The following is a 27,016-nucleotide window of genomic DNA, read 5'->3' as shown; positions in this document are numbered from 1 at the left end:
TTGGTATGTTTCATAGTTTTAAAGCATAAGGAAATGAGTTTTTGAGTGAAATGAACCAAGGCAGAAAAGCCAGGTTCGGCCGCCGAAGTTAAGGTTCGGCCGTCGAACATGCATGGCTTTCGGTTTCACGTGTGGCCGCCGAAGGTGGTCTGGCCAGCCACCTATAAATGGCCCTCAGTCGGTTGAAAGGATAAACATCACCGTTTTCTTTCACTTTCTGAGGTGAGACCCTGTCCTTTGTGAGTATTCGTTCATGTTTTCATCCAATCTTGCAAAGATTTGATTAGTTTTTATGGTATTTTAAAGGTTTTAAGCTAAAAACTCAAAGTTGTGAAGTTTGGAGAGTTTGAAGGAGAGTTGCACCAAAACTCCACGTTAGGATCGTTCAGCTTCTTGGTTTCAAGAGGTAAGTGAAGATCCTGAGCTTGTTTTTATGTTTTTTGAAGGTTTTATGTGGTTTTGGGGGGAGTTGCATGCATAGGGTTATTTGTGAGGTTTTGATGATTTTGTGAGTAAAGCTTGTTTCTGTGTTGTTTTTGTTGTGTGTTTGGGGTTTTAAGGTAGTTTCTGACCCTTTTGAGCACATACATGAGTGTATGCAAGTTGAGGAATTGAGGTGTTTGAGTTTGAGAAAGTTTTGGTGCTTTTGGCCAGAGGCAGAGCAAGTTTCTGCCTTGCGGATGAACTCAGGTTCGGCCGCCGAAGGTACATTCGGCCGCCGACCCATGAGGAGGTGGCTTCGGCTGCCCAAGCTTGCCCCCGAGCTTTTGGACTTTCGGCTCTGGGGGGGAGTTCGGCCGCCGAAGGTTAGAGACTTTCGTCTCTGGAGTGCCTTTCAGCCTCCGAAACTTGCCCCCGAAAGGGTTCGGCTGCCGAAAGTAGAGATTCGGCCGCCGAAGGTGCATGAGTTTCGTCTCTGGAGAGGACTTTCGGCCGCCGAACCGGCCGCCGAAAGTGTCCTGTCCAGCTTTCCTTTGCATGCTTTGCATGGATGTTAGAGTGAGTTTAAGGGGATTCTTAGGGAGTTTCATAGAGTTGGTCATAAGCTAGTTTGGTCCCTCATTTGAGTCCATCTGTATAGGTACAGACCAGAGGAACCAGAGAGAGCAGCAATGAGTACTGCTCCAGAGTTTTCAGAGCCTGCAGAGTCAGTCTAGATAGCCAGAGGTGAGTGGAACTAAACTTAATGCTTTTAATTGAGAACTACAATGCTTTTAGCATAGTTCATGCATCATGAGTATACAGTAGGTTGTTTGCATTAGAATCCACGAATATGTTGCATTGCATAGTTAGTTGTTGATGTGGGTGAATGCTGAATGATCCAATAGTCTCTGAGAGAAGTCCAGGAGCCTGTGACTACGCCCTGGCAGGTATAGTAAAGTCCAGGAGCCTTTGACTACGCCCTGGCAATGGTAAGTACAGAGGTGTTATATACACATATACATATATAACAGGAAGACCAGGTGCTCGATTCTACGCCCTGGCACGGCAGAGTTACCGGGACTATATGGTGACAGGTTTACCCTTGATGTGGATTGTCTGTGATATGGTGCATTCCATGAGATTATATTTTAATGAGATGTTTTATTGTTCTACTCACTGGGCTATAGAGCTCATCCCACTCCCTTAACCCCAGTTTTGCACGTTCAGTGTACAGTGTTTTGTTATGTACATGATCTGTATCTGTATATATGTTTTACTGTATGTGAAAAACCAGGCTTAACAGGTATGAGTTAACCCATCTAGAGCAAGCTCTAGTCAGGGGTACAGAGTACAGAGTACAGAGTACAGAGATAGTGCATGCACAGGTTAAGCCTTGGTTTAAAACAGAGGTTTTATTTTCATAGAAAATGTATGATCATGTATGAGATTTACAGGTACACAGAGAGTATAGCAGGCTTGCTACGGGTTCTGGCGGCCTTAAGCCGACCTGAATCCTAGCGCCAGTGACGGTCCATTTTGGGGTCGTTACACTAGGGTCGTTTTCCTCTTGATCTTCAAGAGGTAAGGGCCGATCTTGAGCTCACTATATATTTTAAACAAGTTTTAAGTTGATCTATGGGGTAGAAATGCATGTTTAGGTTTTGGTTGGTTTTATGGGTTATGTTAAGTTTTTGAGCAATGTATGATGTTTGTGGTTGCTTGATGTGTTGTAGTTGGGGTTTAAGATAGTTTGAAGCCCCTAGGAGCTTGTATGCTTGAGTATGCATGTTGTAGATCAGGTTTATGCATGTTTGAAAGGTTTGGGAGGCGTTTGTGCATGTTGGAGTTGAGTTTCTGCCACTTTGGAGAAACTCAGGTTCGGCCGCCGAATGGACTTTCGGCCGCCGAACCTGCTTGTGGAGGCAACTTTCGGCTGCCGAAGCCTGCCCCCGAAAGAGGACTTTCGTCTCTGGAGGGCAGTTTCGGCCGCCGAAAGTACCGCTGAACATGCATGAGTTTAGTCTCTGTCTGGGAGTTTCGGCTGCCGAAGGTGCCGCCGAACCTGCCTGACTTTCGGCTCTTGAGGGACTTTCGGCCGCCGAACCTGCCGCCGAAAGTGCCCTGTTCAGCCTTCCTATGCACGTTTTGCATGATTGTTTTGAGGTGTTTTAGGGGGTTTTTGGGGGATGTTTTTAGAGTCATGTTCTAGTATGTTTGGTCCCTCACTTGAGTCCACCTGTGTAGGTTCGGACCCGAGGAACCGAGGACCCCTGCAGTGAGTCAGCTGCTTCAGTGTTTGTCAGAGCTAGCTGAGGTGAGTAGAATAAACTCTTATGTTTAAATAAATGAAAGTTTTAACATGAATCATGCACCACAAATGCCATGTTATATCCTAGGTTGCTTGCATTAGAATTCACGAATATGTTGCATTGCATAATATGTTGTTGATGTGGATGAATATTGAATGATCCTTTAGCCGCACTACGTTATGATATGATGTGGAAAGACCATATGTGGCCTGCACTACGCCCCTGGCACTATGTAAGAGAAAGACCGGAAGTGGCCTGCACTACGCCCCCGGCATGATTGGATATGTTATGATATGTTATGTATAAGAGGAAGACCAGATGTGGCCTGCACTACACCCCTGGCACTATTGGATTCAGTAGTGGGCTATTGGTGACAAGTTCATCCTTGATGTGAATTGTTTGTGATATGTTGCATTTCATGAAAGCACGAAAAATAAATTGAATGTTATATTATTCTGCTCACTGGGCTCTTGTAGCTCACCCCTCTCCCCTTATCCCCCAGGTTTGCAGGTACAGGGTAGACCAGGAGGTCGGCAAGAGTAAAGTCTGATTTCATGTAATAGTTAGAAGTTGTGGACATGATGAAATTGTAATGTAATGTTTTATGTAGTCATGATATGTAATAATGATATTGAGGATTAGAGGTTGTGCTTGACCCTATGTATATGGTTATCCCTTTGATACATGATCTATAGAATGTTTTTATGATGTTTATGTTCAACTAAGCTTAATGTATGCATGTCGGGTTACCCCATTGGAGCATTTGATGAGAGCTCCAGTGTGTGGGTTATGTTATGTTATGAGTATATACAGGTTGAGCTTGGTTTATGGAAAGAAAAAGTTTACAGGTTTTTGAGTATGTATGATCATGTATGGGATTTGATAGGTTCTCAGGTTGTATGTCAGGCTTGCTACGGGTCCCGGCGGCCTTAAGCCGATCTGGATCCTAACGCCGGTAGCGGTCCGGTTTTCGGGTCGTTACAGAGTGGTATCAAAGCCCTAGGTTCATATGGTCGGACCTAAAGTGTCGGGCTCATAGAAGTTATAGATGGTCAAGCACAATAGGAAAGATCATGTCCACTAGGATAGGATGAGGAGTCCTGTCTTGTATAATGATGCGAAATGCCATGATAATATGCATGTGCATTAATGTTATGATTGTTATGTGATGTATATGATACGGGTTCATGTGTTGACACATGAACCATTTGATGCTAATGTTTGTGTGATTTGTGCTGTTTTTCAAAAAATAGGATGAGAGGAACTCGTCGATCTGCACGATTGACTGGAGTGCCACCTGAGGATGAGGGCATGAGCGCCCGTCCTCCTGGGTAGAAGCAGATCAGTGAGGGGAACAGTTCAGGGAGGAATTTCAGAGGACATGGGGGTTGATATGGATGTAGAGCAGAGGAGAGATGGCAGTCTGGGAGTCAGCATGTCAGAAGAGGGAATGGGAGAGTCCCAAGGAGGCACGCAGGCTTCAGGATTTGTTCAGCCACCCCACTACCCACACTTCTCACAAAATCCCGGGTATTCGATGGGAGGTACATCGGATTACCCTAGCTTTACCCCTTATCCCACACACATGCCATACCCACCCTACTACCCACCATACCCACAGTACCCAATGTATCCACTCCCACCTTACTATCCAAATCCAGCTAACCCTACCTCAGAAAATGTTGCACCTCCTCCACCATCAGCAGAACCCACAGTTCCAGCGACCCATATACCTAAGCCTAGCTCATCTGGTGGGAGCAAGGTCAAGATGACCGACTACATGAAGCTGGGTGCTCCCCAGTTTGAAACCGGTGATGACCCGTTTGTGTACCTTGAGAGAGTCAAAAAAATTACAGATGAGATAGGAGCTGATGACAGCAGAGCCATTCAGATGGCTGGGTTCACACTCAAATGCAAAAAGGCCCGTGAGTGGTTTAAGAACTATGTGAGCCCGAGGTTGGACAGCCTATCATGGGAGGAGTTTGCAAATGAATTTGCAGGATGGGCTTTTCCTGACAGTTCAAGAGAATTGAAGATGATTGAGTTTGAACAGTTAAGGCAGACAGAGGAAATGAGTGTAGATGAGTACACCGACAGATTCTTGGAGCTGTTGCCGTTTGCAGGGCAAACTCTTGACACAGACCAGAAGAAGTCAAGGAGGTATATCATGAAACTTCACTCCAGGTATTCCTCCTTGATCCAGTCCGCAGATAGGGAGAGCTTCCATGCCATAGTAGATATGGCTAGGAGGATGGAGGCTAGTGCTATCATCGAGGGGAAAGTCAAGCAGTCAGTGGCACAGCCTTCTGGTTCTAAGACCCCAGGCTCTTCTTCAATGAGTGCAGCAGCTTCAGGTAGTAAAAAGTGGGACAGAGGCCCCAGGAAGTCTAAGAAGAACAAGTTCTGGAACAAGGTTAAGTCCAGTCTGGGATTTGGAGGTGGCTCAAGCTCTAGTGTGGATAATGCAGTTTGTGCAAGGTGTGGTAAGCCACACAAGGGAGTATGTCGGTTTGGGACGACAGCCTATTACAGATGTGGTCAAGAGGGGCATATGTCTCGAGAATGTCCAAGAGCAGTCCCGATGGCTCAGTCCCAGCAGACAGCTTCTGGTAGTGTAGCGCAGCCAGCAGCTCCAGCCACGACTCAGGCTAGTGGTAGAGGTAGAGGGAGAGGGGCAGCCTCGTCGTCAGCGGGTTTCAGAGGTGAAGGTCCATCAGCTCCAGCACGGATCTTCACAATGACACAGCAGGAGGCAGATGCATCTAACACCGTGGTGGCGGGTAACTTAGTCATCGGTTGTTCAGATGTGTATGCCTTGATGGACCATGGTGCATCTCATTCTTTTATTGCACCAAGAGCCGTTGAGAGGTTGGGGTTGATGATCTATGGGTTAGAGTGTCCTCTCTGAGTCAGTGGACCCAAGTGTGATCCATCAGTGGCAGAGTCAGTCTGCCAGTGTAGTCTTGTGTTTGTTGAGGGAAGATGCTTGTCCGCCGACCTGGTGGTTCTAGATTTGACAGATTTTGACGTCATTCTAGGGATGGACTGGTTATCTACCCATGGTGCTACCTTGGACTGCAGGGACAAGGTAGTCAGGTTCAGAGGTCAGGATGGGTCAGAGGTCGTCTTCAGGAGAGACAGAAGGGGTACACCTAGAGGTCTGATATCAGCTCTTCAGGCTCGTAGGTTGCTTAGGAGGGGATGTCAGGAGTATTTGGCTCATGTGAGAGAGCTTAGCAGTCAGGTTAGAGAGCCCGCCTCAGTGCCAGTGGTCAGAGAGTTTTCAGATGTCTTCCCAGACGAGCTGCCAGGTTTACCACCTGCTAGGGAGATAGAGTTCGAGATAGAACTGATGCCTGGAACCCGACCGATCTCTATCTCTCCCTACAGGATGGCACCAGCAGAATTGAAAGAGTTGAAAGAGCAGTTGCAGGAGCTGGTAGACAAGGGCTTCATCCGACCGAGTACCTCAGACTTTGTATCGACTACAGGCAGTTGAACAAAGTCACTACCAAGAATAGGTACCCTTTGCCAAGGATCGATGATCTATTCGACCAGCTAGCAGGAGCGGGTTGTTTCTCCAAAATAGATCTGAGGTCCGGGTACCATCAGCTGAGGATAAGAGAGGAAGATGTGCCAAAGACGGCTTTCAGGACCAGATATGGGCATTTTGAGTTCCTTGTGATGTCGTTCGGGTTAACCAACGCCCCTGCAACATTCATGGATCTCATGAATAGAGTGTTTAGCCAGTACCTGGATTACTTTGTTATTGTCTTCATAGATGATATCTTGGTGTATTCCAGGAATGCAGAGGAGCATGCCCATCATCTGAGGTTGGTTCTACAGACCTTGAGGGAGCATGGCTTGTATGCCAAGTTCTCCAAGTGTGAGTTCTGGCTGAGGAGCATTTCATTCTTGGGGCATGTTGTGTTAGAAAATGGAATAGAGGTGGACCCTAAGAAGGTAGAAGTTGTGGCTAACTGGCCTAGACCCACTTCAGTGTCAGAGATCAAAAGTTTCTTGGGTTTGGCAGGTTACTACAGGAGGTTCGTTCAGGACTTCTCGAAAATTGCAGCTCCTCTGACCAGATTAACCAGGAAGAATCAGAAGTTTGGGTGGACCGACCAGTGCGAAGAGAGCTTTGAAGGGCTTAAGAAGAGGTTAACGTCAGCACCAGTGTTAGCTTTGCCAGCTAGCAATGAGGACTTCACAGTCTTCTGTGATGCGTCCCGAGTGGGTTTGGGTTGTGTGCTAATGCAGAATGAAAGGGTGATTGCTTATGCTTCTAGGAAACTAAAGAAGCATGAGTTGAATTACCCCACGCATGACGTAGAAATGGCAGCCGTTATCTTTGCACTCAAGACGTGGAGGCATTACCTTTACGGTGTTAAATGTGAGATCTTCACAGATCATAAAAGCCTGCAGTACATCCTGAGTCAAAGAGATTTGAACTTGAGACAGAGAAGATGGGTAGAGCTGCTGAGTGACTATGATTGCAAGATTCAGTATCATCCGGGTAAGGCGAATGTGGTGGTAGACGCCCTAAGCCGGAAATCACTGGGCAGTCTATCCCACATCACGGCAGAGAGGAGACCAATGGTGAAGGAGTTTTACAAGCTCATTGAGAAAGGTCTACAGTTGGAGTTGTCTGGTACAGGTGCCTTAGTTGTCCAGATGAGAGTGGCACCCGTGTTTCTGGAGCAGGTGGCTCAGAAACAACATGAGGACCCAGATTTAGTGAAGATTGCTAGGACTGTTCAGTCAGGCAAAGATAGTGAGTTCAGATTCGACAACAAGGGGATCCTCCGCTATGGGAGTTGTTTGTGTGTACCAGATGACATAGGGCTAAAGGGAGACATTATGAGAGAGGCTCATAATGCAAGATACAACGTTCACCCCAGAGCCACCAAGATGTATCAAGATCTGAAGAAGGTTCATTGGTGGCCAGCTATGAAGAGAGAAGTGGCACAGTTTGTGTCAGCCTGTGAAGTGTGTCAGAGGGTGAAGCTGGAACATCAGAAGCCGGCTGGAATGCTTAACCCGCTACCTATTCCAGAGTGGAAATGGGAGAATATAGCTATGGACTTCGTAGTGGGGTTACCGGCGACGTCCAACAGATTGGACTCCATATGGGTGATTGTGGACAGACTCACCAAATCTGCTCACTTCATCCCTGTCAGGAGTGGCTATTCTGTGGACAAGTTGGCGCAGGTGTATGTTGATGAGATCGTCAGGCTGCATGGGGTTCCTGTTTCAATAGTGTCCGATAGAGGACCCCAGTTCACCTCCAGATTTTGGCGGAGTCTGCAGAATGCCATGGGTACCAGGTTGGATTTTAGCACTGCTTTCCATCCACAGATGGATGGACAATCAGAAAGGACCATCCAGACAATAGAGGATATGCTCAGAATGTGTGTGCTGGACTTTGGCGGTTCTTGGAGGCAGCATCTACCTTTGGTGGAGTTTGCCTACAATAACAGCCATCATGCTAGCATCGGGATGGCTCCATATGAAGATTTGTATGGGAGGAAGTGCATATCGCCTGTTTGCTAGGAGGAAGTCGGAGAAAAGGCCTTGGCAGGGCCTGAGCTAGTAGAAATCACCAGCAGGGTGGTACCCATAATCAGAGAAAGGATCAAGACTGCTGCAAGCAGACAGAAGAGTTATGCAGATATCCGCAGAAGACAAGTAGAGTTTCAGGAGGGGGATTTGGTATTGCTCAAGGTGTCTCCAATGAAAGGGGTGATTCGGTTCTGAAAGAAAGGTAAGCTAGCTCCACGGTACATCGGACCCTTTGAAATCTTGCAAAAGATTGGGAATGTATCATACAAGTTAGACTTACCTGCTTCAATGGAGAGAATCCATCCGGTTTTCCATGTTTCTATGTTGAGAAAGTTCGTGTCAGATCCGGGCAAGGTTCTTAGTGAGCCTGATGTGGAGATCCAAGAGGATCTCACCTATGTTGAGCAGCCGGTACGGATCCTAGACACTCAGATCAGAAAGCTAAGGAACAAGAAAATCCCGATGGTGAAAGTCCTTTGGAATCACCACAATATTGAGGAGTGTACCTAGGAGACACGGGAGTCCATGCTCCAGCAATATCCCCATCTTTTCTAAAGTAAGTTTTATGTGCTTTATATGTATGTTATGTGTATGACATGTTGTATGCTTTACATGTGCTAGTTGAGGAACATTCGGGGACGAATGTTTTTAAGGGAGGGAGAATGTAATACCCGGCTAGACTCCGGTATTGGAATTCCTACCGTCTGGTGGAATCTCGGGTGTCGGAGACCTCTAGAAGGGTAAAATCATGTTTTTATAAAATGTTTGAATGAGTTTTATGTTTTTAATCAAGAAAGAAAATGAGTTTTTGCATGAAAATAACCTTGGAGGAAAACTCAGGTTCGGCCGCCGAACATGCAGGCGTTTCGGGTGTGCCTTAGGCCCCCAAAAGCATAAGTGAGGGAAGTCCAGGTTCGGCCGCCGAACCTTATATTCGGCCGCTGAACATGGCATGCATGCGGAGGCACGTTCGGCTCCCGAATGTGGCCTGGCCAGCCACCTATAAAGGGGCCCCTTAGCCGAAATGGGCGAGCTTTCCTCCCCATTTTCGGCCAAGATGAGCTCTCCGCCATCCCTCACCGATCTTGAGTTTCTTCCTTCAGATCTTTCACGATTTTCACAAGTTTTCACTTTGTTTTGAAGATTTTCGAGTATAAAGCAAGTTTTGGAGCTTTGAGGTTCAAGAAACTCAATCCCTCCCATCTCCGAGCTAGGGTCGTTTTCCTCTCGATCTTCAAGAGGTAAGGGCCGATCTTGAGCTCACTATATGTTTTAAACAAGTTTTAAGTTGATCTATGGGGTAGAAATGCATGTTTAGGTTTTGGTTGGTTTTATGGGTTATGTTAAGTTTTTTAGCAATGTATGATGTTTGTGGTTGCTTGATGTGTTGTAGTTGGGGTTTAAGATAGTTTGAAGCCCCTAGGAGCTTGTATGCTTGAGTATGCATGTTGTAGATCAGGTTTATGCATGTTTGAAAGGTTTGGGAGGCGTTTGTGCATGTTGGAGTTGAGTTTCTGCCACTTTGGAGAAACTCAGGTTCGGCCGCCGAACCCGCTTGTGGAGGCAGCTTTCGGCTGCCGAAGCCTGCCCCCGAAAGAGGACTTTCGTCTCTGGAGGGCAGTTTCGGCCGCCGAAAGTGCCGTCGAACATGCATGAGTTTCGTCTCTGTCTGGGAGTTTCGGCCGCCGAAGGTGCCGCCGAACCTGCCTGACTTTCGGCTTTGGAGGGACTTTCGGCCGCCGAACCTGCCGCTGAAAGTGCCCTGTTCAGGCTTCCTATGCACGTTTTGCATGATTGTTTTGAGGTGTTTTAGGGGGTTTTTGGAGGATGTTTTTAGAGTCATGTTCTAGTATTTTTGGTCCCTCACTTGAGTCCACCTGTGTAGGTTCGGACCCGAGGAACCGAGGACCCCAGCATTGAGTCAGCTGCTTCAGTCTTTGTCAGAGCTAGCTGAGGTGAGTAGAATAAACTCTTATGTTTAAATAAATGAAAGTTTTAACATGAATCATGCACCACAAATGCCATGTTATATCCTAGGTTGCTTGCATTAGAATTCACGAATATGTTGCATTGCATAATATGTTGTTGATGTGGATGAATATTGAATGATCCTTTAGCCGCATTACGTTATGATATGATGTGGAAAGACCAGATGTGGCCTGCACTACGCCCCTGGCACTATGTAAGAGAAAGACCGGAAGTGGCCTGCACTACGCCCCCGGCATGATTGGATATGTTATGATATGTTATGTATAAGAGGAAGACCAGATGTGGCCTGCACTACGCCCCTGGCACTATTGGATTCAGTAGTGGGCTATTGGTGACAAGTTCATCCTTGATGTGAATTGTTTGTGATATGTTGCATTTCATGAAAGCACGAAAAGTAAATTGAATGTTATATTATTCTGCTCACTGGGCTCTTGTAGCTCACCCCTCTCCCCTTACCCCCCAGGTTTGCAGGTACAGGGTAGACCAGGAGGTCGGCAGAGTAAAGTCTGATTTCATGTAATAGTTAGAAGTTGTGGACATGATGAAATTGTAATGTAATGTTTTATGTAGTCATGATATGTAATAATGATATTGAGGATTAGAGGTTGTGCTTGACCCTATGTATTTGGTTATCCCTTTGATACATGATCTATAGAATGTTTTTATGATGTTTATGTTCAACTAAGCTTAATGTATGCATGTCGGGTTACCCCATTGGAGCATTTGATGAGAGCTCCAGTGTGTGAGTTATGTTATGTTATGAGTATATATAGGTTGAGCTTGGTTTATGGAAAGAAAAAGTTTACAGGTTTTTGAGTATGTATGATCATGTATGGGATTTGACAGGTTCTCAGGTTGTATGTCAGGCTTGCTACGGGTCCCGGCGGCCTTAAGCCGATCTGGATCCTTGCGCCGGTAGCGGTCCGTTTTTCGGGTCGTTACATTAATAGTCTCTCCTTGTATAGTAGTCTTCTATAGAGTAAAATGTCTAGAGTCATAGGACTAGGAATCATCTCTTCTCCCTCATTGTCCTCTCCCTGAAGAGGCGATGGGATAGTATTGAAGTAAGATCCAGTCTCTCTAAACGTAACATCCATACTGACAAAGTATTTTTTAGATGGAGGGTGGTAACACTTGTAACCCTTTTGTGTGGGAGAGTACCTGATAAACACACATTTAAGAACTCTTGGATCGAGTTTTGATGAGTTGTAAAACTCACAAATTTTTCCCCATTTAATTCCATGATTTTACTATAATTTTGATGTAAATATTTAATTTTAATTTGAATTTAATTCTGGACAGGTTTGTGAGTAGAAGTTGAGAAAATGAAGAAAAAAGGCTGAATTAAAGGATATTTTTTATATTGTGAGGCTACAACCTTGACCAAACCTATAACCCGAGGCGATGGAGAGATAAGATAGATTTTGCCACCTAAGCAAGGATAAGATCAGTTTCAAGTGGAGTCCAATTGAATCAAACTCAATCAGATGAGGATAAAGATCATATTAGGATAGAGATAAGATAGGGATAATAGATTTTATTTTAATTTTTATCTTTTTGTGCCTATATAAAGGCTCATAGCATTCAACCTGGAAAATTATATTCTACCTCTCACTCTCATTTCCTCTCTCGTTGCCCCCACCTTCTCCATCGTCTTTTCTTTTTCTTCTTCTTTTACTTAGTTGTTATAATTTTATTATGGCCATGAGTGGCTAAACAATTTATTTTCAGTTGAAGGTTAAATTAATTTGAGGTTTGTTCAAGTTGTGAGGTTATGCACTACAACTCTCTTCATTTTATTTTTATTTTCTATTAATTTCTGAATTCGAGGAACACCACCTTCATTGTTGTTTTCTTGAGAATTCAAGGGGCCCATTGAATCTCTTGGGAAGATAACATATTGCTAATTAATCTAATTAAATCCGTAATTGTTTAATTGGGTTAATAATAAGTAGCAATTAATATATTAGTTTATATTAAGAAATTAGTAGATTTGATTTAAATAAAACGCGTGTTTTTATTGATCAAGTTAGGTTCTTCTCTCTTAATGCAGTTGATTAATTAAATCTACACGCGTGTTGGGATTGTTAGTTAACTAGGAATTAATTTAAGTGCGAAGCGGATTAATTTATTCATAAGGAAGAATTGGTGGGATTCGCGTGTTTGACCACTATAACCAAACAATAGATAATAATATGAAATATTTTGTTTCTAACCAATGATCAACTGCAAAATACCTCAATTTGATTACCTTTAGCTGAAAGTTTTTTAACTATTTGTTTCTTCAATTTCAATTGCATTATATTTTATTTTTCTTTTAAGTTTATTTTTATTGGCTTGCCCAAGGCAAAACCCCTCTCCTCAAAAAAATTCTCTTCTTCTCACTTTTTGAATTAAACTATTATTCTGTTTCAAATTGGCCATCTAAACTAAACAAGATTAAGGTATCTGTGGGATCGATACTCACTTACCCTGTCTACAAGTTCTTGTCAATTGAGAAAAGGGAAGTAAATTTTAAATTGATGGATTCGGCACCCGTCAAATTTTGGCGCCGTTGTCGGGGACCTCTAACAATTTTTTTTTTGTTTTTATGACCAAATCTGAAAATAGCATAATTCAGTTTGATCCAGAAATCGAGAAGACTGCAAAAAGGTTGAGAAAAGCAACTAAGTTGCAAAAACAGGCCAATTCGGGAGCCTCTCAACCATCTGCCCGATCCCCTTTGCGCACCGAAGAGACCTCATCTTCAACACCAACCAAGCCTCCAATTGACACAAACCAAAGAGACAATAAGGTCGCAGCTGCTGCCGCTGAAGAGCAACCCCTTTGCATCACATACCCAGTACTGAATGCACCCTTGGAATTACGAACAGGTATGATTCATATGTTACCAAAATTCCAAGGCTTGGAGAATGAAGACCCTCATCGTCATCTAAAAGAGTTTTATGTGGTTTGTTCAAGTATAAGACCACAAGGTATAACTGACGAACAAATAAGGTTGGTAGCTTTCCCTTTCACTTTAATTGAATCTGCTAAGGATTGGCTCTACTATTTGCCCCCATGTTCAATCACCACTTGGGTGCAAATTAGAGACTTATTCTTAGAAAAATTTTCCCAGCGACCAAAGCATCATCAATAAGAAAGGAAATAAGTGGAATTAAACAAAGAAAAAATGAAACTTTACATGAATATTGGAAAAGGTATAAGAAATTAATTGCAAGTTGTCTAAAACATGGAATCACTACAAAACAGCTTAACCTTCATTTTTACGAAGGACTTTTGCCATTAAAATGAAGGATGATTGATGCTGCTAGTGGAGGTGCCATTTTAGAAATGAAACCTGAAGAATGTAAAACCTTAATCTCTAAAATGGCCGCCAATTCTAGACAATATAGCCAAGAAGAGGACATTCCAAGGAATGCTAATGAAGTAAGTATTGCATCTTTAGATTCTAAAATTTCACAACTAACAGCTGCAATTCAACAATTGGCTGCAGGGAACAATGCACGAACTTGTGATATTTGCAAACAATCTGACCATCCCATGGATTTGTGTCATATCCTTCAAGAAGGAGAGCAACAGGTGAACGCTATTGGAGGGTTCAATGGACAACAAAGGAAGTATGACCCATTTTCAAGCACTTACAATCCAGGGTGGAGAGATCATCCAAACCTTAGCTATGGGAATAGACAACAGAACTTCCAGCCAATAGCAAACTATCAAACTGCAAAATCAGGTATGTCTCTAGAAGACATTGTTCAATCCCTTGCTAATAGCACTCTTGCTTTTCAACAGGAAATGAAGTCAAGCATTCAAAATTTGGAGAATCAAATGAGCCAACTTGCTACATCAGTAAGCAAGTTGGAATCACAAGGGAAACTACCTTCTCAAACCGTGCCAAATCCAAAACAGAACGTAAGTGCAATTATGCTGTGAAGTGGGAAGGAGTTAGAATCTGCCAGCCCGAAGAAGCTTGCCCAAGGCAGTAAGGCAGACCAGAAGACAGAAGCAGAAATAGAGATTCTAGAAGAGAATCAGCCTCAAAAATATGAGAAAGAACAATCCCCAATGCAAGTAATACGTCCACCTTTTCCTAAAAGATTTGCTCAATCAAAAAGAGAAAAGGAAGAGAAAGAGATCTTGGAGATTTTTCGCAAAGTCTAGGTAAACATACACTTTCTTGAAACCATAAAGCAAATACCCAGGTACGCGAAATTTTTAAAAGACCTTTGCACTAATAAAAGAAATTTGTATGGGTACGAAAAGATTAAAGTAGAAGAGAATGTGTCAGCTGTACTCCAAAGAAATATTGCACAAATATGTAAAGACAAAGACATGTTTGCTATATCATGTAAAGTTGGAAATCTTAAAATCAAGAAGGCAATGTGTGATTTAGGAGCTTCCATATATGTTATGCCTCTGTCAGTTTATTTGTCTTTGGATGCAGGTCCTTTGAAACAAACAGGAGTTACACTCCAACTCGCCGATAGATCAATAGTTTATCCTAAGGGCGTGTTGGAAGATGTTTTGGTCCAAGTGGGAAGATTAATTTTCCCAGCTGACTTTTTTGTCTTGGATATGAAAGATAACAATTCATCCAACTCTACAGATTTATTGCTAGGAAGACCATTCCTTAGCACAGCTAGAACAAAGATCGACGTGCACAAAGGCACACTTTCAATGGAGTTTGATGGAGAGGAGGTAAAGTTTAATGTTTATGATGCAATGAAGCATTCTGATGATAATTTTTCTCTTTGCAGCATAGATATAGTTGATCCTCTCGCTCAAGAAGCCTTTGAACTAAGCAAGAAAAACAAGTTGGAGGTAGTTTTAACCGAAAACTTGACAATGGGCTGCCTTGACAATAGCACATCGCAATTCAGTGAAGAAATCATAGAAATAATCCACTCATTGGACACTTTGAATCATAAGGCACCAGAACTTGAGTTAAAATTACTTCCAGCTCATTTGAAATATATATTTCTAGAAAGTAATAGCACATTTTCAATCATAATCTCCTCCAAGTTGAATCCTTTAAAAGCAATAAAGTTAATTTGGGTGTTGAATGAATATGAAGAGGGAAGTGATGAAACATAACATGCCACTGTCCAGCTTAGGACAATAAACAAGGGCGCTGCTTGGGAGGCAACCCAAGGTTACAGGCTTACCCAAGCCTGTAAAGTCACAAGTAAGTTTTCCTTTTAATTTTTAGTTTTAAATTAATTTATTTATTATTTTTGGAGCAGATTGAATTTTCTAGGCAATTCGAGACTTTAGGAACCTTTTTGGAGGTAAGTTATTATTTTTAAAATTATTCCCAAAGGAAGGTAAGTTCTGTTCTACTTCATCTTATTTTTCCAAAAAATAAAAAATAAAAAAATAAAAAATAAATAAAAAAAAGCAAAAAAAAAAAATAAACAAATATATAAACCTAATTTTCTCTCTCCACCTATCATCTTCATCTTCTTCGTTTTCTGCAGATGGCCCGCCTCCACCGCCGAGAGCCACGCCGCCGGCGCTGCGATCGAGAGCAGCTGCTCATCGCGTCGCCACCGGACAATGCTGAGGGTCCCATCGAACGTGACAACCGTACCAGGCGTAGCGCGATCTCCTTCGCCGGACGTAGCCTTCATGCAACCTCCCCGCCGGTCGTTAGGCCCGCGCGACCTTCCTCGCCGGACGCACCGCTTCCCTCTCTGGTCGCGCATCTCTCTTTGCCGATTGCAAGTCTGTCCGCGCCGTTTGCCAATCGGGACATCTTCGCCTCTAATTGCCAGCCCAGCCGCTCTTTCTCGCCAGTCGCCACCTCCTCGGCACCGACACCGCCACCGCCACCTTCGTCGCTGTCAACCTCCTCGCTGATTGCAGCCACACACCAGTTTTTTCAGATGAGATGAGTTGTGATGATGAGGAGGTGAAACATGAAATCTTGAAGCAAATATTGGATCGAAAAATGCAACCCAACCACCATCATCTGAGTTCTATACAAATCACACCTCAGGGAAGTTTTCTTTGACTTACTTTTATTTTATTTTGTGGACTTCCCGTTTGATTGAATTTTTTTTCCACATTGAGGACAATGTGAGGAGTAAGTGTGGGGGAGATGTGGTATGGAAATAGAAGTGTTTTTGTGATTGATGAGATCGAGTTGACAATCGAGGAACATTCTGAAATTTTTGAAAATTTTTATTCTTTTTCTGCCATTTTTCTTTGAGTTTTTGGTGTTTGAATTAGAGGCTTGCCCAAACCTACAAACACTTGACTTGTTTTTATGATTCTCAGCAGTTTCTCAGCACTTGCACTTTAAATTGTTCCTCAGATTTAATTTTTATGATTTCTAGTATTGATATCATTTTATTCAAAAAAAAATAAAAAAATAAAAAAAATGAAATAAAAAAATAAAAAATAAAAAATAAAAAATAAAAAATTTACAGCCCCATTCTTACCATGAGAAATTGATATGTCCTATATTGTAGAATCTAAGTTTTTATGTCATTTGCATGCTAGTTTAAATAGAATAAAATCATTATTGTTCATTTTGTTAGTCTTATTTTTAAAACTTGTTTTGAAAACTCATGAAGTATGGTTCTTATTTAAATAGTTGGGTAATGAATGCATGTTCTTTTAAATGAGTTGCTGCCCTTTGTTGAGAATGAATTAAAGGATATTTTCTAGACTATATGTTTATGTGGAAATTAAGGGGTGTCATCAAAGAAAAATAAGAAAAAAAATAAAAATAAAAATAAAAATCAGAAATAAATGCACTCCTATGACCCACTCCTCTAGTTGCTTGATCAATTGGTTACCAATCCGATGGTCCAAGTAGTGCAGTACTTGGTGTCCTCTTAAGGTGATTCCGTATGGAGAAATCGGTGTTTGAAAGAGTATCACCCCTTTTTGGGCCGTTTAAAAACTCGCCCATGCCTTTTTATTGGGTAATTACGAGTGGAGCTAGTAGCCACCTGAGCTGAATAACATGGGGCAAATAGCTCAGTAACCATTTGTTTCACGTTCACTTTATCGGTTTCAGGCAAGATATAGTAGGAAGTGTAAATAATAAATAATAAACCCCAAAATCTTTAAATTTTATTGGTCTAGTCAAGAGTTCTAAGATTCTATTCTTTCAAATGGGCAGTCTAATATTATATGACATTCTAATATTTTTGTGCTTGAAATTGAATTGAAGACCAACTTTATGTCTTGAGAAACATGTTTTAAATATAAAACTTGTTGAAGTGAACTTTGGTAAATTAAGCTATTTCTGCTATCATTCTATTGCATGACAATTTGGTTCTTTTCTTTGGACAAATTAAATTTCAGATTGGTTGAGGACAGGGCTGTATTTTATTGTATTTTATTTTAATTTTTGTGCTTGAGGACAAGCAAAGGTGCAAGTGTGGGGGAATCTGATGAGTTGTAAAACTCACAAATTTTTCCCCATTTAATTCCATGATTTTACTATAATTTTGATGTAAATATTTAATTTTAATTTTAATTTAATTCTGGACAGGTTTGTGAGCAGAAGTTGAGAAAAGGAAGAAAAAAGGCTGAATTAAAGGATATTTTTTATACTGTGAACCTACAACCTTGACCAAACCTGTAACCCGAGGCGATGGGAAGATAAGATAGATTTTATCACCTAAGCAAGGATAAGATCAGTTTCAAGTGGAGTCCAATTGAATCAAACTCAATCAGATAAGGATAAAGATCATATTAGGATAGAAATACGATGATGATAGAGATAAGATTATGATAGAAATAAGATAGGGATAATATAATTTATTTTAATTTTTATCTTTTTGTGTCTATATAAAGACTCATAGCATTCAACCTGGAAAAATCATATTCTACCTATCACTCTCATTTCCTCTCTCGTTGCCCCCACCTTCTCCATCTTCTTTTCTTTTTCTTCTTCTTTTACTTAGTTGTTATAATTTTATTATGGCCATGAGTGGCTAAACAATTTATTTTCAGTTGAAGGTTAAATTAATTTGAGGTTTGTTCAAGTTGTGAGGTTATGCACTACAACTCTCTTCATCTTATTTTTATTTTCTATTAATTTCTGAATTCGAGAAACACCACCTCCATTGTTGTTTTCTTGAGAATTCAAGGGGCCCATTGAATCTCTTGACAAGATAACATATTGCTAATTAATCTAATTAAATCTGTAATTGTTTAATTGGGTTAATAATAAGTAGCAATTAATATATTAGTTTACATTAAGAAATTAGTAGATTTGATTTAAATAAAACGTGTGTTTTCATTGATCAAGTTTGGGTTCTTCTCTCTTAATGCAGTTAACTAATTAAATCTACACGCGTGTTAGGATTGTTAGTTAACTAGGAATTAATTTAAGCGCGAAGCGGATTAATTTATTCATAAAAAAGAATTGGTGGGATTCGCGTGTTTGACCACTATAACCAAACAATAGATAATAATATGAAATATTTTGTTTCTAACCAATGATCAACTGCAAAATACCTCAATTTGATTACCTGTATTGGACATTATATTGACAGTCATTTATTACATTGCATTGCAGGTTGAAAAGGTTAAAAAAATCATCAGAATATTCATAATGTGATTTTGAGTTACTAATTTACAATGCAACACATTTCCTTTATTTTTTTTTTAATGGGTTTTATACTTTTATTCTACGGACTTCATACCCTCAAAAGTGGTTATCAAGATCATTCTATTTTTTGCTCTATCACTGCGTGTTCTTGTGTTTTTAAGGACCATTGGACCTTTGAGTTTACATATGAGAGAGGAGAAATGGAATTGCTTTATTTTTACAATGAGTTCTAATGGTGCAATTTGTATGATTAGTTTATTTGTCCAATCCTTGAAACTTTGGCTTGAAACGTGATCCATTGATTTCTACATGATCATAGTTATGGCTGATCTAAAATTATGAATTTAAGTTTGTTTATTCTCGATCCTGCATGGATTATTAATTTGTTTATTGTTGAGATTTTGAAGGAGTACTGCCTATTTTTGTATCTTATTGGTCATCTCCATAGTTTAAGTAGATTGTGTATCTGCCTTGGCCTTTCTAACCTTTAGTAGTTCCTTGCAATGAAACTGATGATCTGAGATCCAGAGAAATAGGGTTTTTACAATGGGCTCTGTAACAGTAAGTCCCATCTTTGGTTATGAATGAGGTCTTTTCTTCATCCGACCTGTACATTGGGATTTGATGATAACCAGACATTGCATCCAAAGACGACATGTAATCAAAACCGGCCATCGAGTCGACCATTTTATTAATATCAGGGAGGGGATAACAATCTTTAGGGCAAGCCTTATTCAGATCAGTAAAGTCTATGCACATCCTATATTTGCCATTGGCTTTTTTGACTAATACAGGATTGGCTAACCATTGTGGGTACATAACTTCTCTAATAAAGCCTGCCTCCTCTAGCTTCTGTACTTCCTCCTTGGTGGCCTGCTGCTTCTCCCTTCCTACTACCCTCTTTTTCTGTTTTACTGGTCTGGCTTCAGGGAGGACATTCAGTCTATGGGTCATCACCCCGGGATCAATTCCGGGCATGTCCGAAGGCTTCCAAGCGAAGCTTGATGCATGACCTCGAATCAAGGACATCACCTCGGCTTTCTGCTCCTTAGTGAGGCCGGCGTTGAGACTGAAGGCTTTGCCTGTTTCCGTTTCTGATAAGGAGAAAGTCTCCAGTTCTCCTACTGGCTCTGTCCTGGCCTCCGTTTTTTCATCCCTGACCTCTAAGACTTCCGAGTCCAGCCCTTCCTCTGTTATGCTTGGCTCTGCCACCGTAGCCAGGTATACTGTCCTTGCTTCTTCTTGGCTTCCCCGAACAATCCCTACTCCTGCTTCTGTTGGGAACTTCATCACCAGATATCTGATACTGGTGATAGCCTCAAAGTCGAACAGCACAGGTCGTCCTAGAATCGCGTTGTAACTCAGGGGGAGTTTAGCCACCAAGAACACCGCATAATGGGTGCGGGCCCTCGGAGCCTCTCCCAAAGTAAGGGCTAGTTTTACTTTCCCTTCTACCGTCACCGGTGCTCCTCCAATCCCTTTAATCGGGGCTTGGTCCCGAACCAGTTGCTCTTCAGGAATTCCCATCTGCTGGAAGACTCGATAAGGCAACAAGTTTACCTTGCTTCCGTCATCCACCAAGATTTTCTTCACCCGGTAGTTGTGAATAACAGCTTCAATGACAAGGGCGTCATCGTGAGGCATCTGAACATCCTGAGCGTCCTCCGAGGAGAAAGTGATGGTTGTTGAAGAGTGTTCAACGATTTGCATGACCTCAGCACTGCTAGTTTCTCCTTCTCTGCTTCTCTTTTTCCCCCTTCGGCTCATCCGACCTCCCGTGCCTCCTACGATCATGTTGATAGTTCCACTGGACCCGTCATTCACAGTGTTAGCTCCTGTTCTTCTCGGCGTTTGGGCTGCCGGATTGGGTTGAGGTCTCTGTCCTTCCGGTTTCTTTACGAAGTTCTTTAGGTGCCCTCTCTTTATCAACCTCTCAATCTCTGCAATCAACTGGAAACAGTTGTTGGTGTCATGACCATGAGTTCGGTGGAACTGACAATATTTGTCAGGATTTCGTTGGTCGGATTCCGCTTTCAGGGGCTTGGGCCATTGCAAGAATTCTTTGTCCTGGACAGCTACGAGCACTTCAGCTCTAGAGGCATTAAGTGGGATCGGCTTCTCAGGAATCCATGAAGGGAGTGGCCTTTGTTCTGAGGACCGAGGGGGAAAAGGTCTTTGGTCCTTTCGCTCCCAAGGCTGTCTATAAGGCTCAGACCTTTTGCCATGTTTCTTTTCATGCTTTTCCGGCCTTCTTTCCTCCGGGGCTTTCTCCTTGCCTGCCGTTCCCTTGGCGAATCGGCTTGTCACCAGAGCGTCATCCTGTCTTATATACTTCTCAGCCCTCTTCATTAGCTCGGCCAGAGAGGTCGGAGGCTTCCTGCTTAATGAACCGAAAAACTCGGCGGAGGTCGTCCCCTTCTGCATGGCCTCTACCGCCCTTCCTTCATCAAGCTCGGGAATCTGTAGGGCTTCTGTATTGAAACGGGCTACGTACTCTCTAAGTGATTCCTCCCGTCTCTGTCTCACTGTTTCCAGATAGCTCGTCTTCCTATCCGCTAGCACCCCGGCGATGAACCGGCTGATGAAACGAGTGGCCAGGTCTCCAAAACTCCCAATGCTTCCGGTCTCCAGGCTGTTGAACCACGCTCGTGCTGGCCCTGAAAGTGTTGTTGGGAATACCTTGCACATCAAGGCATCCGATAAAGTTTGCAATTCCATGAAGGTCTTGTAATTCATGACGTGCTCCCTTGGGTTACCAGCCCGTCGTAGGCTGCCATTGATGGCATCATAAACTTCTTAGGGACGATTTCCTGCTGCACCCACTTCGAGAAAGGCGAAGAAGTGGGCAGGAAGGTTTGGCTTTGATCTTTCTTTCCCAGCTCGACCAAAAGCTGCTCTCTCAACTTCTGCAGTTTTTGGTCCACATCTTCATCTTCCGGCCTGGGCTTCTTCTCCAGGCGATACTCCTCTTCCTCTGCTTCACTCCTGGTCCACCTGGTTGTCCCGGCAGAATAGTTGTCAGCCTCCTCATTTTCTATCATCTCCCTCGCCCTTCTTCCGTGGACTCGGGCCTCCGGCTCTTCCTCTTCGTCTGCTCTTCTCTCCCTTTCCCCAGTTCCGCGGCTGCTGGTTTGAAGGCGATCAGGGGTAGGTTGGGCTCATTGGTTTGGGGTTCTTCTACCACTGGGAGTGTATTTATAGGGGTGCTGAGGCCCCTTTGTTGCATTATCTGCCCCAACCAGTGGGCGGTATTCTGTAGTTGGAGGGCCATGGTTTGAAGGTCCTGGTTGGATAAGGTAGCGGTGGGAGCATTCCCTGCCAAACTTAGCGAAGGATTGAAAGGAATGGGTGTTTGGTTGTTTAATGTTGTAGGGCTAGAAAAGGAGAACTGCTGCCCTTCTTGGGCAGAACTTAGGTCATTTGGGATGTTAAGGTTGTTTTTCGTTGTGATTAGCCATCGTGGATCTCAGTGGGTGTTGTTAAGAGTGGAACTCCGGTGATGAAAAGATCTCCTTCGTTTCCCACAGACGGCGCCAATTGATGATCTGAGATCCAAAGAAATAGGGTTTTTACAATGGGCTCTGTAAAATTTAGAAAAGCTTGAACCTAGAAGAGAGTATTTCTCCTTTTATAGGTTTCCTTTTGTCGGCTAGTGACGTGCCAATAGAACGAATATCAGTAGACCACCTGTCCCTGCCACGCTGATACGGACGTACGAGGGAATCAAATCTCTGTCCCATACGTAACGGCCTCTGATTCTCTCAGGGCGCGGGTAGGAGGGTCTGCAAGATGGATGAATGGATCCTCTTTCGGGTTCTGGGCTGGACCGGTAAGTAGGGACAAAGCAGGGCTTAAATGGAATCGGCCCAAGGTGCAGGGAAGATGAGGCCGGCCTGGTGGAGAGAGACAGGTAAACCCGATCGTGAGGCTTAATGGACTGGACCCAGCTGGCATAAATGGCTTGAGGATCTCTAAGCAATGGGCTATTTTCATGGGCCTGGCCCTAGACAGGGATGAGGTGAACTCAAAGGTCATCAGAAACAATGATATTTTGTATTTTGAGACCCCTTGATTGAGAAATTTTTGTGCTTGTGCAGAGGACTCGGGTAGTGGGGGTGGAGGCGGTGGAAATGGCCACAACTTTATGAAACAGTTCGAAAATTTCATTACTCCTATATTATTCATTGCCTTCTTGTATTCATCAGTTACTTTTGGCCCGCATGAGCAGAAGCATTTTAGAGATTTTGCAACCATCTTACAGAAATTGGTTTTTTGTTTGAATATATATATATATAAGTTGATGTAAATTTTAACATTTCCGACTTGCTAAAAATTTGATGTGAATTGCTCATATATGGATGGATATTTAGCAGTAGACATGGAATTTTTTTTTTTTGCTATGCTTCTCTTCTTACTGAAGCAGACCTGGCCAAGGGCTGGTTCCAGGCCTGAACCAGCTGTTACAGTTTAAGGTTCAGGGAGAGCAGAACAGGCCCTCCAGGACTCCTCTGGTCCGGTTTTAATCAAATCCAACAATTTTTTTTTTCACACTTTGATTTCTTAAAAAACGAAAAAAAGAAAAAAAGCAAGTTTGGCCCAGTTCTGGTCTGAACTGGCCCTTTGCCAGGTCTATTTTGAAGCTTGTACTGCTTTTAGGCCTTGGTGTCTGATGTTGTTAGAGTGCTGATGGATTCTGAGGTTGAGTTTACATGCGGACGAGATTCTGTGCACTTTGGTCTTATATGAAGCAGTTGTTGCAATTACACAACGATCAAATTCCAGAGATTTTTGTTTCATGGTATACTTAATATTGTGCATCAATGCGGCATGTTTATTTATTTTATCCCTTTAATCATTAAAGCATTCATTTCATATTTTTAAAGATGAAATGAGTCACTCTGTGCAAGAACAAAGTAGATGCAAATAAGAGTCACGAGGCACATGAGCACATTCTATAAGAAGCATTGCTGGGATATTCTGTAAGGGGCCAATTGATGAACTAATTAGATTAGAGTGTATTTATCATGGTTATCAATTGCTTTTTATTTTTTTATTTAGAATATTTTCTTTTTTCTTTTCAACTATTCTTTTGGTGTTTTGTCCAATATACATTTAGAGCTTTTTTTGAAGCATGGATTATTCATTTCATGGACTAGTTACCTTCATGCCACAAATGAATGTTTGGTTGGTTCATTCATATTCCAGATTTTATTCTCTGAACTCTGCTGCTTTGTTTGTCTTTTTATCTGAAGAACCTGTCATAAAAAAACCCTGTCCTTTTTGGCTTTTACTCAGCTAAAAACCTCTTTCTCTACCCTTTTCCCATTTTTTTTTTCAGATTAGTTTCCAAGAGTTCAAAACCCAGTTACTTGAACCTGGCTTAGTGGATCGCATTGACATTTCAAATAAATCAGTTGCAAAGGTGTATGTAAGGAGCTCCCCGAAGAATGGAAATCAAACCAGTGATGATATTGTTCAGGTTCCCGCCAATGGTACCCCTGCTAGAAGGAGTACCAGCCACTACAAATATTACTTTAACATTGGAAATATCGAGTCTTTCGAGGAGAAGCTGGAGGAGGCACAGGAAGCACTAGGAATAGATCCCCATGATTATGTTCCTGTAACTTATGTGAATGAAGTGAACTGGTACCACGAGTTATTGAAGTTTGCTCCAAGTGCCTTGCTTTTAGGAACTCTCTGGTTCATGGGCCGAAGAATGCAGAGTGGTCTTGGCATTGGTGGTTCTGGTGGACGAGGGGGCCGTGGAATATTTAACATGGGAAAGGCACATTTCACAAAATTGGATAAGAATACCAAAGATAAGGTTAGTCGCACATTATTATTTCCCAGGCAGATGACATGAGAATAAAATGAATGAGCATTGAGCCTTTATTCTGATGTTGAAGAACAAGTTGTACAGCACACAGGGAATTGTACACAACTTTTCTGTCTCTCTCATTTAACTATGTTATTACTTGGGTGTTAAATGTTCTGACCTTTAAGAACTAAAATTGGATTATTATATGTTATCTAAAATAATGGACTAAAATTGCAAGATGGTCAGCATGTTAATCATTTGTAATGTTTCATTTGGTGTTATAGGTATTATTTAAAGATGTAGCTGGGTGTGATGAGGCAAAGAAAGAAATTATGGAGTTTGTGCACTTCCTCAAGAATCCAAAGAAATATGAGGAACTGGGAGCTAAAATTCCAAAGGGTGCGCTCCTTGTAGCCCTCCTGGCACAGGGAAGACACTTCTTGCTAAGGCAACAGCTGGTGAATCTGCTGTGCCCTTTCTATCTATATCTGGGTCAGATTTTATTGAAATGTTTGTTTCAGCAGGCAAGGCAATGTGCACCTATTTTTGTATTCATTGATGAAATAGATGCAATTGGTCGAGCAAGGGGGCGTGGAGGCTTTTCGGGTGGCAATGATGAGCGTGAAAGTATTCTCAATCAGTTGCCAGTAGAAATGGATGGATTCGGAACAACCTCGGGAGTAGTTGTGCTTGCTGGCACAAATAGGCCTGATATCTTGGACAAAGCTCTATAAGACCTGGCCGGTTTGGTCGTCAAATTACAATTGATAAACTTGACATCAAAGGCCGTAACCAGATTTTCCAGATATATTAGAAAAAGCTAAAACTTGATAATGATCCATCTTATTACTCACAGAGACTTGCTGCTCTTACTCCGGGATTTGCTGGAGCTGATATTGTGAATGTTTGCCATGAAGCTGCTTTAGTTGCTGCAAGGAATGAGAGTGCCCAAGTGACAATGGAACATTTTGAGGCAGCAATAGACAGGGTAATTGGTGGCTTGAAGAAGAAGAATAAGGTATTTTGCCTTCTTGTTGCTGCATTTATTTTATTTTGTATCAAGTGTCCTTTATGATGTCTGTATTCTTTTGCTCTCCATGGGCATGGCTACTATATGATGTTATAAACTTAAAAATAAAAGGGATCAACCTCTCAAATGAAAGGATGAATGATCACTTGTTTTGCATTTTCTGGGGCTATCAATTAGTTCAATTTTAGTAATTGAATTTCTTTCTGAATAAATAGTGATAGCATGCATAGAAGATTCTCCTTGAGATCATAAAGGTGAATTGATAATGTGTGACTGCATGGTTTACTGAGTTAATTAAATATCATGTTGGGTTATATCCTTCAAAATTATGCCCTTTGTATGTTGCAATAAGCTAGTTAATCTTATGCCAATTATATAATCATCATGGCTTAACTTTTCATTTCCAAGTCCTAGTTCATGCAACTGAAAGCTTACCGTAGAAAAATATTAGTGTTACATTGTTATTTTTTAATGTCTACTAATAAAAATGTTAAACTTTGATGGTGAGCTCGAGGGTTTTTCTTTTTTCTTTTTCTTCCTTTCTTGTTCACCAATTTTGTAAGACTATTAATTTATTCTATGGTTTGTGAAACTTGAAATAAAAACCTTTCATCTTTTCATTTGTAGGTTATTAGCAAGCTTGAAAGGCAGACTGTTGCATACCATGAATCTGGTCATGCAGCTGCTGGTTGGTTCTTGGAACATGCGGAGCCTTTGCTTAAGGTAACGATTGTTCCACGTGGTACTGCAGCGCTGGGATTTGCACAGTATGTTCCGAATGAAAATCTTTTGATGACCAAGGAGCAGCTCTTTGATATTTACTTGCATTACACTTGGTGGTCGAGCTGCTGAGCATGTGATTCCCCAATACTTTCCCCTCTTATTTTCCTGTGTCTTCGGGGATGGTGAATAGAACTTGTTTGGAAGTTGGAAATATTGATTTATCATTGTGAATCTTCATATAAACGTTTGGAATGTGAGTTTGTAAGTATAAAATGCTCGCTAGGGTTATATTTGAGGAATGAAGCATTAATTTGTGAATTGAGAAGTTGAAAAATCTTTATCTCAAGTTCTTAATTTCATCAGTCTGATTCTCTGGGATTTAGCTTTCTGAATTAAAGAAAATAATCACTCTGGTGGAGGCTTTTAAACGTGTATTTCATGCTATAAACTGATCCCTTGTCCTGGTAATGAATGTGTCACTTAATGGTTGTTGCCTTGCTTATGCAACGCCTTATTTATTTTGAAAAATTTTTTGTGATAATAATTCTTTTGAACTGTAATTGCTGTGCCCGGGACATATATCCATG

At 42.0% G+C, this 27,016-nt stretch overlaps 1 pseudogene; it reads left to right on the top strand.

Annotated features, from left to right (window-relative positions):
• The first annotated feature begins 18,657 nt into the window (after nt 1-18,657).
• LOC110621501 lies at nt 18,658-26,781 on the top strand (annotated as a pseudogene).
• The last annotated feature ends 235 nt before the right edge of the window (nt 26,782-27,016 follow it).

Source organism: Manihot esculenta, chromosome 8, assembly GCF_001659605.2.
Source record: "Manihot esculenta cultivar AM560-2 chromosome 8, M.esculenta_v8, whole genome shotgun sequence".
Taxonomy (NCBI): domain Eukaryota; kingdom Viridiplantae; phylum Streptophyta; class Magnoliopsida; order Malpighiales; family Euphorbiaceae; genus Manihot; species Manihot esculenta.
Note: the sequence above shows the minus strand (reverse complement) of the source record. Positions and strands in the feature narration are given on the sequence as shown.